We start from the raw sequence: 15,825 nt of genomic DNA, 5'->3' as shown, positions 1-15,825 counted from the left end.
ACAGATTTATTTCAGCTTATTTTATGTACTATATCATATTTTCATTGGGTCAAAAGTTTACATACACTTTGTTAGTATTTGGTGGCATTGCATTTTAATTGCTTAACTTGAATCAAAAGCTTGGGGTAACCTTCCACAAGCTTCTCATAATGCTTTGCTGCAATTTTTTCCCATTCCTCCTGACAGAACTGGTGTAACTCAGTCAGGTTTGTGGGCCTTTTCATGCTTTTTCAGTTCAGTCCACAAATTTTCTATGGGATTCAGGTCAGGGCTTTGTGATGGCCCCTCCAATACCTTCACTTTGTTGTCTTTAAGCTATTTTGTTACAACTTAGGAGGTATGCTTAGGATCATTGTCCTGCTGGAAGACCCAGTTGTGACCAAGTTTTAACTTCCTAGCAGATGTCTTGAGGTGTTGCTTCAGTATTTCTAGATAATCCTCCTTCCTCATGATGCCATCTATTTTCTGAAGTGCACCAGTCCCTTTTCCAGCACCCTCACACCATGATGCTGCCACCCCTATGCATCACAGTTGGAATGCTGTTCCTCCATAGATAACTCTTTATGGATCTTTATGGCCAAAGAGTTCAATTTTTGTTTCATCTGACCAGAGAACACTCCTCCAAAAGGCTAGGTCTTCATCCTGGGGATCACCTGCAAACTTCATTCTGTTTTTTTTATGCCGGTCTTGGAGTAGTGGCTTCTTCCTCGCGCGACAGCCTTTCAGGCTATGGCGATGTAGGATTCTCTTGATGGTGGATGTAGATACTTTGGTACCTGATGCCTCCAACTCCTTCACCAGTTCTTTTGTTGTTGTCTTGGGGTTCAGTTGAACCTTTCGTACCAAAGGTCATTCAGCCCTGGCAGTTCATTTGTGCCTCCTTCCTGAACGATGCAGTGTCTGTGTGGTCCCAAGGTTTTTATATTTGCATACAATTGTTTGTACAGATGCTCGCTGCACCTTCAATTGTTTGGAAATTGCTCCTGAGGAGAAACCAGACTTGTGGAAGTCCACAATTTTTTTTCTGAGGCCTTGGCTGAGTTGCTTGGATTTTCCCATGGTATCAAGGGCAAAAGGGCATTGGCTCTTAAGGTAGGCCCTTAAAAACAATCACAGGTGCCAATTAACTCCTAATTATGACAACTGGCCAATCAGAAGCTTCTAAAAAGTCATTACATCAATTTCTGGAATTTTCCAGACTGTTTAAAGAGACAGTCAACTTGGTGCATGTAAACATTTTACCCACAGGAATTCTGATATAGAGAATTAAAGCTGAAATAAATATGTCTCTAATTGATTGTTTTAAAATTACCTCGGATGTGAACAAAGTAAATGCCCTAATTGACTTTCCAAAAGAAATGTATGGTAACATGAAACGTGCGGAGTTGTGAAAAACTGAGTTTGAATATCTTTAGCCTAGGTGTATGTAAACTTTTGGCCTCAACTGTAAGTATTCAGACTCTTTTCTACAACAATCCACATAAGGTCCCACAGTTGACAGTGCATGTCAGAGCGAAAACCAAGTCATGAAGTCAAAGGAATTGTCCGTAAACCTCCAAGACAGGATTGTGTCGAGGTACAGATCTGGGGAAGGGTACAAAACGTTTCTGCAGCATTGAAGGTCCTAAAGAACACAGTGGCCTTCATCATTCTTAAATGGAAGAAGTTTGGAACCACCAGTTCTCTTCCTAGAGCTGGCCGCTCAGCCAAACTGAGCATTCGGGGGAGAAGGGCCTTGGTCAGGGAGGTGACTAAGTACCTGATGACCACCCTGACAGAGCTCCAGAGTTCCTCTGTGGAGATGGGAGAACCTTCCAGAAGGACAACCATCTCTGCAGCACTCTACCAATCAGGCCTTTATGGTAGAGTGGCCAGGTGGAAGCCACTCCTCAGTAAAAGGCACATGACAGCCTGCTTGGAGCTTGCCAAAAGGCACCTAAAGGACTCTCAGACCATGAGAAACAAGATTCTCTGGTCTGATGAAACCAAGATTGAACTCTTTGGCCACAATGCCACGTGTCATGTCTGGAAGAAACCAGGCACCGCTCATCACCTGGTCAATACCATCCCTATGGTGAAGCATGGTGGTGGCAGCATCATGCTGTGGGGATGATTTTCAGCGGCAGGAAATGTGAGACGAGTCAGGATAGAGGAAAAATGAACGGAGCAGAGATCCTTGATGAAAACCTGCACCAGAGCACTCAGGACCTCAGACTGGGGCGAAGGTTCACCTTCCAATAGAACAATGACCCTAAGCACACACCCAGACAACGCATGAGTGCCTTTGGGACAAGTCTGTGAATGTCCTTGAGTGGCTCAGCCAGAGCCTGGACTTGAACCCGATCAAACATCTCTGGAGAGACCTGAAAATAGCTGTGCAGCAACGCTCCCCATCCAACCTGACAGAGCTTGGGGGGATCTGCAGAGAAGAATGGGAGGAATACCCCAAATTCAGGTGTGCCAAGCTTGTAGAATCATACCTAAGAAGACTAAAGGCTGTAATCACTGCCAAAGGTGCCTAAACCGAGTACTGAGTTAAGGGTCTGAATACTTATGTAAATTTTATATTTGAGTTTTTAATAAATTTGCAAAAACAATTTCTAAAAACCTGTTTTCACTTTGTCATTATGCAGTATTATGTGTAGATTGGTGTCAATAAAAATGAATTTATTCCATTTTAGAATAAGGCTGAAACATAACAAAATGTGAAAAAATTGAAGGGGCCTAAATGCTTTCCGAAGGCACTGTAGCTAACTAGCAACAGTTAGCTCCATCTCTCTCTTTTATATCAGTAGCTTGCTAGGGAGATAGACAGATCGGTCGCAAGCAAGCGATAAATAGTTAGCTAGCATCTTTCACTAAATACTAGGGTGGAGCCGAATACTCGGATGAAACAAGTATCCGGTACGGATAATGTATTTTTTACGAGCATGAGTACCATCCGAGTAAAATGTGTCAATATCCGTACTCGTGGTGAAGGAAAATCCTCATTGGGTAGCTGTGTCCAGTGTCCACATCGTTCCGTGATAGGCCAGCCAGACACAGAGCTCCTCCTCTACACAGAGCCTATACAAAGTTCACTGCTGTGCTGCGCCCACACAATACAAAACAATCTTGCCATCGTAACAGCCACTCTGTCTACAGGGATCTATTATCTAATGTCATATATTTTCAATAAAATAAAGTTTGCAATTCTCAGATTTGGCTCAACACATTATTCTCACCATAGCTAAACACACATTTACTGGACATTCACACGTAAGCACATATTACTGATTACAAACAGACATGTCTAGCTTCTAGCTTGCTACAGTGGGGCTAACTAGCCAGTTAGCTAGCCACTACATGATAAAGCATGTACTTGTATTTCCTACATTTAGCGATCTCATACACACACTCTTCTAGCATCATTGACATCCTAACATTCTTATACATCCACTGTACAAATGCAATATCACTTTTGTGCACATTTAGACGTTGTCGCTCACCTGAAATCACAACTCATAGCCTACATTACATCGTGGTTAGCCAACTGTAACCTGGCGTGCTCTGTCTACAGTTGTCTTCACACCGTCAATTCATTTTTAAAAAAATTATAAAACCAGAGTAACGATAACAGCGTCTTTTTCTGCTAGAGTGAATGCGTAAGTGAATGCGATGATAAGAAGATTTTCGGTTATGTTGAACTATAAAACGCTATTCCCAAAGCAGAATTAGACATGCTATACATCATTAGGAAGCTTATACTCTCACCTACTGAATAAATGAATTGTCAATCAAGCCAGACTGTACTAAAAAGGGTGACAACGCCGTAAACAACACGTGCGGTATTACGCACAGCTATTTTGTAAGGTACCCAGACATCACAAATGCGCGTATATTTCACAAAACTGATTGTCCAAGACAATGTATGACCACGCAGTCTCAAAAGGGACATCTCTACGCATAAAACCAACGGTAAGTTTGTATATTTATTCCATATTTAGTCCCAGATATTGACTGTAGAATGACATGGTATCATTTTTAAAAACTTTGTCTCGTTTATTTTGTTATTCAGTGAGCAGCGTTTTGACTGCTGTATTGGCATATCTTAGGGCTATTGTTGGGTTTATCTTGTTGCTATGACGGAATACGATTTTTGAGTGGTGAAAGAATATTTTTATGAATGCTCAGATAGACAATATTGTCCATTAGCTGGGTGGGAGGGTGTAGTTGCAGATGAGACTGCAGGGAGGGGGTGACGCATGTTAAACGAACGACCAGAGTGACAATGGTGGCGCTGCGAAACTCCGTATTCGGCATAGTTGTCATGTATAGTCTACTAATGAAACTAAAACAAGGCGTTTCTGTTATTAACTCATACTTTGGTTGCAGTAGAACTGAATGTCTGAGTTCAGTAATCTCGGCACGCCGGTGTGCCAACCACTGGGGGCTTTGTGCTGGTAAGAGGTTAAAATACCAACTTCCGGGTAGGTCCCGCCCACTTCCGGTTTAAGCCACCGCCCATTCCGAGTACGGATACGGATACAGATAATTTAGTTGGTTGAACAGATACGGATACGGATAATGATATACTCGCTCATCCCTACTAAATACATATACAGAATAGGCCTATTTCACAAGATGGCGACCAAAACCGGATGTAGGGATACTTTGTTTCCGGTTACCGTGGCTACGGGCGCAAGTCCATTTCTGACAGCGAAAAATTGAGCCTAAACAGCGACGTGTGTTCTCACAGTCCTTAATAGCTCGGCCAAAGTTCACTGTCCGATGTTATCCGCATTGTCGAAGCATTGCCAGTGAACGTTAAGCGGTCTAAACTAGACAAGGGCTATAAATTCTTTTTTGAGAAGTTTATATTCGGTTATGAAGGTAAGTATAATGTTAGCTCTGGTTCGCCAGAAAGCTAAATAGCTATCTTGCTAACCACAGCAAGTTAGCCGATTAAAGAGATATTTCACTTCGACATAACAAATTATTTTCTGGAGGCGACTCCATTGTGTTTTCGTAGCGTGAAGCAACATCTGCTGTCCGTTAACAGTGTCTCTGTTCCTCTCGGTTGTCCCGAAAATGAAATGAATAGGGAGCCTGAAAACTGTGAGGAAAAGCGATTCTGTTAACATTGACGGTCAGCAGGGGAGGCAAAGCTATGTAAGTACAATGTGTTAGGCTCCACAAAATTACTTGTTATACCGAAGTGAAATATCTCTGAACTAAGTTTTGTACTACCGTTACTATTTTGTGACATGTTGTTTGTGCTGTACTTGTTCTAATAAAGATTTATATTGCTTGTCAGACTGCCTGTGTAATGGTGTTCAGTTCACTACCGAGCTGTTTGTTTTCATCGCTGATAAAAACTACCCACACATTTTAAAATCAGCTGATATATCTTAAGTAGGCTTCTCGTGATGTCCGTCAATACATTTTGTAATTACAATTAACAACTAAAATAAACGTGCATCTGCATTGAATATCCAAATATGTGCTTGCTAGCAAGCTAGCTGGCTAAAACGTAATTTTCTAATCATAACATAAAATATAGATAGCTAACTGATTTTATGACATTCTTGAGTAACAAATACCACATGACTGAAACTGCGTTAGTTCTCAATGAACGATAAAAAACAAAGGAGTTGGTAGTGGACTCAGACTTTTGGACCCAAATGTATGTGAGGAGAAACGTTCAATATCGAGTGTAATCTTATTCACAAAGCAGTAGCTAACTAGCTAGCTATCGTAATGAGTTAGTTTATGTTAGTTTGCAACATTATGACAGTCATGCTACCTAGCAAGTTTTTTTCTTATTTTGGAGCACATCTGTGGGAAAACTGTGAAAGGGCAAATAAATTCTTCTTCGAATTGGTACACAGGGGAATGCAACAAAAACTGGTTTCTCTTCGTTGCTGCTATTGTTTTGGTGGCTGTTAAGATAACCGGAAATGAGAGACCCCTACATCTGGTTTTCATACCCGGAAATGTGAAATAGGCCTATTTGTTTACTTGTGTGTAACAGAGGAATAACTGAGTGTAGGCTATTCACAGTAGTCTATCCAGCTGTCCCACTCACACCAAGACATACACAGGAGTAAATAAACACATATTATGTATTTATGTACTGTGTGTGACAGAGGACTGACTGAGTGTGGCAAGGCTATACATATTCAGAATAGTCTAACTAGCCCTTGCTAACCAATATGCATCCAGAAGTAAATAAATAAGTATTATCTAAGTATTTATTATGTGTGTGGCTGAGGAATGATGGAGTGTAGGCTATATGTATTCACAGCAGTCTAACAGCTAACAACTTTATATTTAAATCCAAGTTCAAAGCAAAACACAAGCAGCTGCTCCTCCATGTTTACAGTTTCCCAGGAAATTACAACACCACAACAACGACCCGGAAGTACATGTGTGTTGTAATTTATATATTTTTGTTGCGAGGGAAACAAAAAGTATTGTGAGGGAACGCAAAAGTATTTTAATTTTTTTTCTCACCCATGTCCCTTTAGTGGCTCCATAGAAATAAACTACTTTCTTATGTAAACATATTTGCATTTGCTGTGAACTGTAGTGGTACCAAAACCTAGGTGGTTGAGGAAGGACATAAACAATAAAAGGTAAGATGGTTGAACAATAAAACAGTGTCATTTTGTGTCTAATGGAGTTTGTGTAAGATGGCAATACGTGGTGTCAGACGTGTTAATGAACCTCTAAAAGCCTGAATAAAATAGCTACTTCAAGTTGGCGGGAGAAGAAATTAGTGAGAAACCTTATGCTGGAGTTATGTTCCCATTTCCAAACAAGGTTAGAGAAGCTAAAAGAAGGCTATAACTACTACGCCAAGATGAATCAGATTTTTTCCATCAGCAAATTTCAATTTCTCTGAACCCAGCTCCTGGCTTGAAAAATTTCTAATCGCATCCAGTTAGTCTGAAAAGAGCAGTGACTATCAGGTGAATTCATTTGTCTACATCATGGGGAATAAAGTGGACAACATTCTTTATTTGCTTTTTTTGCGGACCAGGAAAAGAAAGACTATGAGTCAGTGAGAAATGCCTTTGATGAACATTTTCGGGACTCATAATGTAATTTATGAACGTGCAAAGTTCAACAAACCCAGCCAAGAAGCCGACGAAAGCGCAGAGTGCTTTATCACTGATGTGCATAGATTAGCAGAACATCGCAAGTTTGGTGTGCTGCACAACAAATTGATCCGTGATAAAATAGTTGTGGGCATTAGATATGCAAGTTTATCTGAAAGACTGCAGTTAAACCCGCAACTCACATGAGCCACAGCAATTACACAAATTAGACAACACGAACAGATAAAGAAACAGCGGGAAGTTATGTGCACAATGGCTTCCGATGAAGTCAATGTAGATGCTGTAACACAAGCTGCAAGAAGGGGCCACTGCACACAAAACCACATCAGTGCAAAGTTCAGACAGCACATACGAGTCAAGCTAACAGGTGGAAGATGTGGAAAATTTCCTAAAAATCTGTGCAGCCTGTCCCACGAAAGTGAATGCAGGAAATGCAGGTGGAAAGGTCATTATGCTGGAGTGTGCAGAAATTTAGGGAAAGTTGCCACAATAGAGGAAATGGACACGCAAGATATTGCATTCCTGGGCCACATACGATCATCTGACATCCATCCAGCATTGTCTTGATATTGTAGCAAGTAATTCCTCCTAGTTTGACTTAGCATAGGTTAGGTCAGAGAAATGTTCACTGAGTGATCTGGACTTAATGTGTTCATGGCTATGAATAACTGTACAAAATGAGTACTGTACCTTATCGGACCTGTGTTTTGTAGTTGTTCCAATGACCTTTGGTATACACTTACTGTACATCGCTTTGGATTAAAGCGTCTGCCAAATAAATGTAATGTAATCTGACATGAAAAGTGAGTGGACTGAAACAATATAAATGAATGGACATGCACTACCAGCCATTCAGGCCTTGAAAATTATAAGTCAGATCCAGCACATTGAGGATGCAGCAACCCACTTTAAAACACGTTATACAGCAGGCTTGGCAAGCTCCAAGGGGAGTATAAAATGAAACTTAAACAGAATGCTACTCCTTATGCACTCTCAGTACTAAGACGGATACCCCTCCCACTTAGAGATAAAGTTACAGTAAAGAGGAACTTGAGAGAATATAGGCGATGGAAGTGATCCAGCGCATAGAGGAGCCTACTGACTGGTGTAGCGGTATGGTTCTCCCGAAGCCTACAGGAAATATTTTAATATGCGTAGACCTTGCCGAACTGAATGAGAGCTTGTGAGAGCAGGGGAGACCAGTTGTCTTCATTTCCAGGAGCCTCACAGACACAGAATCCAGATATGCTCAGGTTTAATGGTTTTACTGGGCAGGGCGGGCACGGTGGCATAGTGGTTAGCATTGTTGCCTCGCAAGAAGGGGGTTCCGGGTTCGAATCTGGGTCCGACCGGATCCTCTCTGTGTGGAGTTAAATGGACTGCATTTATATAGCGCTTTTATCCAAAGCACTTTACAATTGATGCCTCTCATTCGCCAGAGCAGTTAGAGGTTAGGGGTTAGGTGTCTTACTCAAGGACACTTCGACATGCCCAGGGCGGGGTTTGAACCGGCAACCCTCCGACTGCCAGACAATCGGTCTTACCTCCTGAGCTATGTCGCCCCGGCACTGAGTTCTCCCCGTGTTCGCGTGGGTTTACTCCAGGTACTCCGGTTTCCTCCCACACTCAAAGACATGCATGTTAGGTGCGCTCCTGCAGTTGCCCTTGACCAAGGTACTGGCCTCAGAACTGGAGTTGGTCCCCGGGCGCTGCTCTGTGGCTGCCCACTGCTCCTAAGTAACTAGGATGGGTCAAATGCAGAGGACAAATGACCCCACGGGGTTCAATAAAAAGTAGATCTTATATCTTATCTTGACCTCACTATCAGGACAGTTCACAAACCCCTCATCACACTCCTGAAATCCAAGGTGCTGGATGATCTACCACCCCGCATCCTAAGGTTCAGACTAAGAGTTGTCATATTTAATTTCAACATTGTACATGTTCCTCTGAAAAATCTTGTTGCTGCCGATGCTCTGTCCTGAGCACCTCTGCCATCAGCAGGCACTAAGGCAGAACAGGAGCTAGAGACTGAGTGCAGAATATATATTGACAGTGTGATGCAGCACATTGTTGCCACGAAGACTAAACTTGAACAGATCAAAGACACCACACTGCGTCTGATGAAGTACACAGAGAAAGGCTGCCCTGAAAATAGGAAAGACGTCCCTGAACCACTTCTCCCATACTGGTCAGGGAGAGCTGACTTCAACTCTGCTGGCTGCCTACTTATGAGAGCTATGACGCGCGTCATTCTCAAGCACATGAGAGCTGAAATTTTTAATAAGATTCACCAAGGGCACATGGGAATTAATAAATGCATAGTGCGAACATGGGAGTCTGTGTTGTGGCCAGGCATCACCTGAAAGATCAAAGAACTGATTGAGAGATGTGAAATCTGTGCCTAGGAAGTACAGGTCAGGACATTGTCCCTCCTGACTTCTCAGCTTCCTAGTAGACCATGGCAGAAGGTGGCCACTGATCTATTTTAGTAGAAGAATGGACAGTACCTAATGGTCACAGACTATTTTTCTAGGTACATATAAGTTGTGAACTTACATGGTACATCATCAGCACTGACCATCCAGCGACTTAAGGCCATTTTCGCCTGCTTTGAGGTCCCAGAGACCGTGGTATCTGATAATGGCCCACAGTTTTCCTCCCAAGAGTTTGCACAGTTTGCAAAGGACTATGACTTCCATATCACCAGCAGTCCTTGCTTCCCACAAAGTAATAAGAAAGCAGAAAGAGCCGTCAGGACAGTGACTTTCACAAGGCCTGCTTCTTTGTTAGACTGAGCTTTAAATTATTTTTGGTTGAATGAATGTACTGATGGAAGTTAAGTAAATCCATTTCAGATGCTGAGAAGAAAAGAATTGTCATCAATATACCTTCCATACCACACAATACAATCACTGAAATGATTATAGCTGTGCCATATATGTATCGCTCTTTCCACAAACCCAAAAATCATTTAGCATAATTAGGGGCAAACTAAGCACCCATGGCTGTACCCTTTGTTTGTTTGTACAATTGATCCTGGAATAAAAATACATTGTTCTTTATCGTTCCTTCTGTAATTTGCTCAATAAAGTCTGTAGGAGGCATGCTGCTCACCTCTCTCGACTGCAAAAAGTGTCCCGAAGCCATTCTTCATGATCGATATTTGCGTACAAAGATTCAACATCCATCGTAACTAGATAGTCCCCAATATTCTTAAGATCTTTAATCTTGTTTAATATACTAGTGGAATCCTGAAGGTAAGAAGGTAAAGTTGACACAAAGGGTTTTCAAAAACTCTCTCATTCTCAAACTCAGATCTTGTTCAAGAAGAGACTGTGAGTAATATCTCTGACACACCATTGTCTGAGAGCTGTGTTTCAGCACTTTCAAAAGGTTTATCATTTGCTCCCACTTATTGGACCAACAAATTCCAAACCAAAATAGTTTTATTTAGATTTTATGGAAATTTACACTTAAAGGCTTGGTATTCTCAATAGTAGTCTAATTTGTTATAGCCTTTGCTCTGATCCAGTAATAGTGGTTTTACACCCAAATCTACCTTTTATCAGATTAATATGAACGGTTCCCTAAATGCTTTTATAAAGAGAAGTCTTATATGATGTTAGCAAATAATTTGATAACATTCGACCATCGAAACTTTCCAACTTAACTAAAGATGAAATTTGAGCAATAGACTGGCTCAAGAAAAATAATTTGGTTGTGATTAAAAATGCTGATAAAGGAGGGGCTGTTATTGTTTGGGACAAACATAAGTATATGTTAGAAGCAAATCGTCAATTTAACGATCCCACTTATTATACTGCTTTGACCTCCAATCCAATAGTATATATGCCACAAGAATTGAGTGACAAAAAAAAGAAGAATGTATTACAAATAAAATGTTCTGTTTTAAATGAGCGCCTACCTTGAAGGACAAATTCCTCTGGAGCTATCTACCTGCTCCAACAAAGACCACTTGGCTGCAGACACCATCAGGTAACTTTCTGTGTGATAATTCCAATCATTACATCAATATGATGAAAACAAACTTCTTTGTCAATTTTTTTTACAGACAGTACACACCACCTTAAACATTTTTCCAATTGTAATACTACTATTGCAGTTTACTGCCTGCAGTGTGGCAGGTGCGACTGCTTTCATATTGGGCAAACAAAAACGCAGACTCAGATATTGAGTCCGTGAACACAAATATGCGATCAGAACTGGGAATGACAACTACCCCAAGGCAGTGCACTATAGACAGACCAAACATGGGAATCCTGATTCGCTTTAAGGTAGCGGCTATTGAAGTAGTGACATGCTCCATAAGAGGTAAGGACAAACATAGACGTTTGTTACAACACAAAGTGTATTGGATTAACAAACTAAAAGCCACTACTTCTCCAGGGAATAATATAGATATAGATTTTTCTTGTTTTTGGTGAATATGCCATAGTCCCATTTCCTTCTATACTGAACAAAAATATAAATGCAACACTTATCAATTTCGATTTGATTTGATTTGATTGAGTTCAAAGGTAATAAACGTAAATCAGTCAACTGAAATAGATTCTTTAAGCACTTATCTATTGATTTCATGTGATTTGCAGATACAGATATGCATTCGTTTATCAGATTCCCCAAAAAAGAAGTACCATGAAATGAACAGAATACCGATCAGTATCGTGTGTGACCACCATTTGCCTCATGCAATGCAACACATCTCCTTCACATTGAATTGATCAAATTGTTGATTGTAGCCTGTGGAATATTGTCCCACTCCTCTTCAATAGCTGTACGAAGTGGTTGGATATTGGTGGGAACTGGAACACGCTGTCGTATGCGCCAGTCCAGAGCATCCCAAACATGCTCAATGGGTGGCATATCTGGTGAGTATGCAGGCCATGGAAGAACATGGAAAAAGTAGCCATCGAGGGTGAACTCTTGCCCACTCATGTTGATTGTGACGCCGAACTGCAGACAAATAAAGACCCCGGTGAGGACATGGAGCACGCAGATGAGCTTCCCTGAGGCGATTTCTGACAGTTTGTGCAGAAATTCTACAGTTGTGTAAACCAACTTTTTCATCAGCTGTCCGTGTGGCCGGCCCAAAAATCCAACATACCTGACACAAAATGACAACCGCAAATCCACGTTTAGGTGCCTGGATTCCAGTTGTTTCTGCGAATTGCAGCGATCCATTTGCTTCTCTTTTCTTTAGCTTTCGGCAGTCTGTAAAAAAGATAGATTCAACAAGAAATCGGAGCTATTTGTACAGTCAATCGCACAACAGCTCTTTCCCATTTTAGATGTGTTTTTTGTGTATTCACGGCATTCAAGCTTTTGTAACACCATTTAATATCCCAGCGCACTGGCAACTTTGCTTAATGCAGCTCTAATGAGACCATTCAGTCTGTTGTAGCAGGGAAAGCAACGCTTTCTCACCCCAACGCGTTTGCTAAAGTACACAACTCCACTTGCATGTTGTTGATTCACCCCTTGCTGCTACAGAAGCTAGCTGACTACCACTGGCTACCAGCCGATACTTATTCACAGAAGCTGTATTTAAAATGAAATGCAACTATTTTAACACATTTCTCGCCTCGTTTTCGTTCTTGGAAATTCGGCTCGGCTAACACGTAATAGGCTACTCTGTCTATGAGTTGGTCTCAGAGATAACAGATTAGACTCTGAATTACAGCCCAATTAAATGTTTTTAGTTGTGTGGTAAAAATGAGCTGAAATTCACGCAAAACCATAAGTCAATCAAATGAATCTCCCTAGCCCCGTCTTGCTTTTTAAAAATGGTGCGATCACGCAGTGTAGACGTAGGGTTTTTCCAAGACCCTCTGAACATGTCAGCTAGCTTTATGATTCGCCGTCACTCGTCACCGCATACCGCGAGTAAAACACTGAGATCTCAAGTTTTGATGAAAGAATAATTTAGCTCTGAATATATGTGTCGCAAATAAACTCGTTGCCGTGATGTTATAGCATGTACACAATACTCTGTCTCTGCTTATACTACAGGAACTGTTCGCTCTGTTCAGCACAAAGTCGACTTTGCGTTGGCGGCAACCACACTTCACAATTTCTGCAGGAATTGTCTAGTTAGTGTGGTTGCCTTAGGCAAACACACTACTATTATCGCACATATTATTATTATTAGTGTGGTTGCCTTAGGCAAACACACTATTATTATTGCACATATTATTTATTAGTGTGGTTGCTTGAGGCAATCACACTATTATTATTGCACATATTATTATTATTAGTGTGGTTGCCTTAGGCAATCACACTACTATTATCCCACATATTATTAGTGTGGTTGCCTTTTAGGCAAACACACTATTATTATCCCACATAGTATTAGTGTGGTTGCCTTAGGCAATCACACTATTATTATCGCACATATTTATTATTATTATTCCACCCATTTTTTGGACCGCTACTCCTCCCAGAGTTTTCGCACCACATACACGTGCCATAAGTCAAATTGACCGGCTTCTTTGGGAATCGTGCGCTATTACTTTGTGGAAAGTTTCGCTGCACGGTTTTTGAGAAATATGACTTTTTATGCCCAATTTTTTCCCATAGAGATGAATGGGGAAGGTGACGTCATTCATATGCGAACGGTGAAGTTACAGCATTGGTCGGCTTTGCACACGTGATGCGGTCCGCTGTATGTCCTCACCAGCCACCAGAAAGGATATAGCTGAATGCGGAAGTGAACGCGATAAAACGGTATTCCAAATGAAAAATTACAAATGAAAACGCTGTCAGCTAGGTATATGAACAAACATATGGCTTAGGCATACCCAGAAGTCCTCAATAATAATAGTATTTCACAAGATATTACACAAATTCGTTGACAACGTTTCGTCAGGTCCAGCATCTTTGAATGCTAGTGCTAACAAAGAGCGAATGCATTTAATGCGATGATGAGAACTTTCGGTTGACCTAAAAAAACGATATTCCAAAACCAAAAATAGACGTGCTGTTATGCCTGGTTAGAAAGCTTATGCTCTCACCTACTGAATAAACGAATTCTCAAACAAGCCAGACGGTACTAAAAAGGGTAACAACGCCGTCAACAAAACATGTGCAGCAGCTTCTGGTCCGGTCTTACTCCAGAAAAAGACGTCTGCTTGTAATACAACACATTTTGCTTTGGGTGTTCTCTAACTTTGTAGTACAAACTGGCTTGATCTACACATCATCGATCTAATGGGTGACAGAATAAGCTTTCTAACAATGTATAATATGTCAAATTTTACTTTTGTAATACCGTTTTATATTCCAGCGAGATGGAAACTTTGGTCTCTTTATAACTGCATTCAGTGAGTGAAAGCAGCGCTTTCTCACCCCAACGCGTTTGCTACAGTACACAACTCCGCTTGCTTGTTGATGCACCCCTCGTTATAACAGAAGTTACTAGTACTGGCTACCAGCCGATGCTTATTCACAGAAGCTGTATGCAACTATTTTAACACATATTTCTCGCCTCATTTTATTTCTTAGAAATTTGGGTCGGCTAACACGTAATAGGCTATCCTCTGTCTACGAGTTGGTATCTAAGGTAACAGATTAAACTCTGAATTGCAGCCCAGTTAAATGTTTTTAGTTGAATGGTAAAAATGAGCTGAACTTAACGTAAAACCATAAATCAATCAAATTAATCTCCCTAGCCCTGTCTTGCTTTTTAAAATGGTGCGGTCGCGCAGTGTAGATATAGGGTTTTTCCAAGACCCTCTGAACTGGCCAGCTAGCTTTATGATTCGCCGTCACTGACCCTTGTGATGTCACAATGCTCTGTCTTCTAGCAGCAGTACTCTGGTCTCTCTCTAGATTTGAACATTCTGCCATTCATCTCTATGGGGAAAAATTGCCCACAAATTGTGCAATGCCTCATTGGACATGGTAGAGAGTCCTTTGTCCATTGGTGTAGATCAGCCTCGCCCCCCTTCCTGATTGGCCAATGTTTGATATTTCATAACCTTTGAACCGTTTGTCATAGAGAACCCCCTAGCAACACCCTAGCAACCACCTAGAACACCCTAGCAACCGCCTAGAACTCCATAGCAACCACCTAACAACACACTAGCAACCACCTGGAACACCATAGTAAATGCCTAGCAACACCCTAGCAACCGGCTATAACTCCATAGCAACCACCTAGAACTCCATAGCAACCACCTAGCAACACCCTAGCAACCACCTGGAACACCATAGCAACCACATAGCAACACCCTAGCAACAACCTGGAACACCATAACATCTGCCTAGCAACACCCTAGCAATGCCTATAACTCCATAGCAGCCACCTAGCAACATCCTAGCAACCACCTAGAATACCCTAGTAACACCCTAGCAACCGCCTATAACTCCATAGCAAATGCCTAGCAACACCCTAGCAACCAGCTATAACTTCATAGCAACCACTTAGCAACACCATAGTAACCACCTAGAACTCCATAGCATCCATCTAGCAACACCCTAGCAACCACCTAGAATACCCTAGCAACCACCTAGCAACACCCTAGCAACCACCTGGAACACCATAACTGCTTAGCAACACCCTAGCAACCACCTATAACTCCATAGCAACCACCTAGCAACATCCTAGCAACCACTTAGAATACCCTAGCAACACCCTAGCAACCACCTAGAACACCCTAGCAACCGCCTAGAACTCCATAGCAACCATCGAACAACACCC

Source organism: Anguilla rostrata, chromosome 7 (genome assembly GCF_018555375.3).
Source record: "Anguilla rostrata isolate EN2019 chromosome 7, ASM1855537v3, whole genome shotgun sequence".
NCBI lineage: Eukaryota > Metazoa > Chordata > Actinopteri > Anguilliformes > Anguillidae > Anguilla > Anguilla rostrata.
This window is presented reverse-complemented; position numbering follows the sequence as displayed.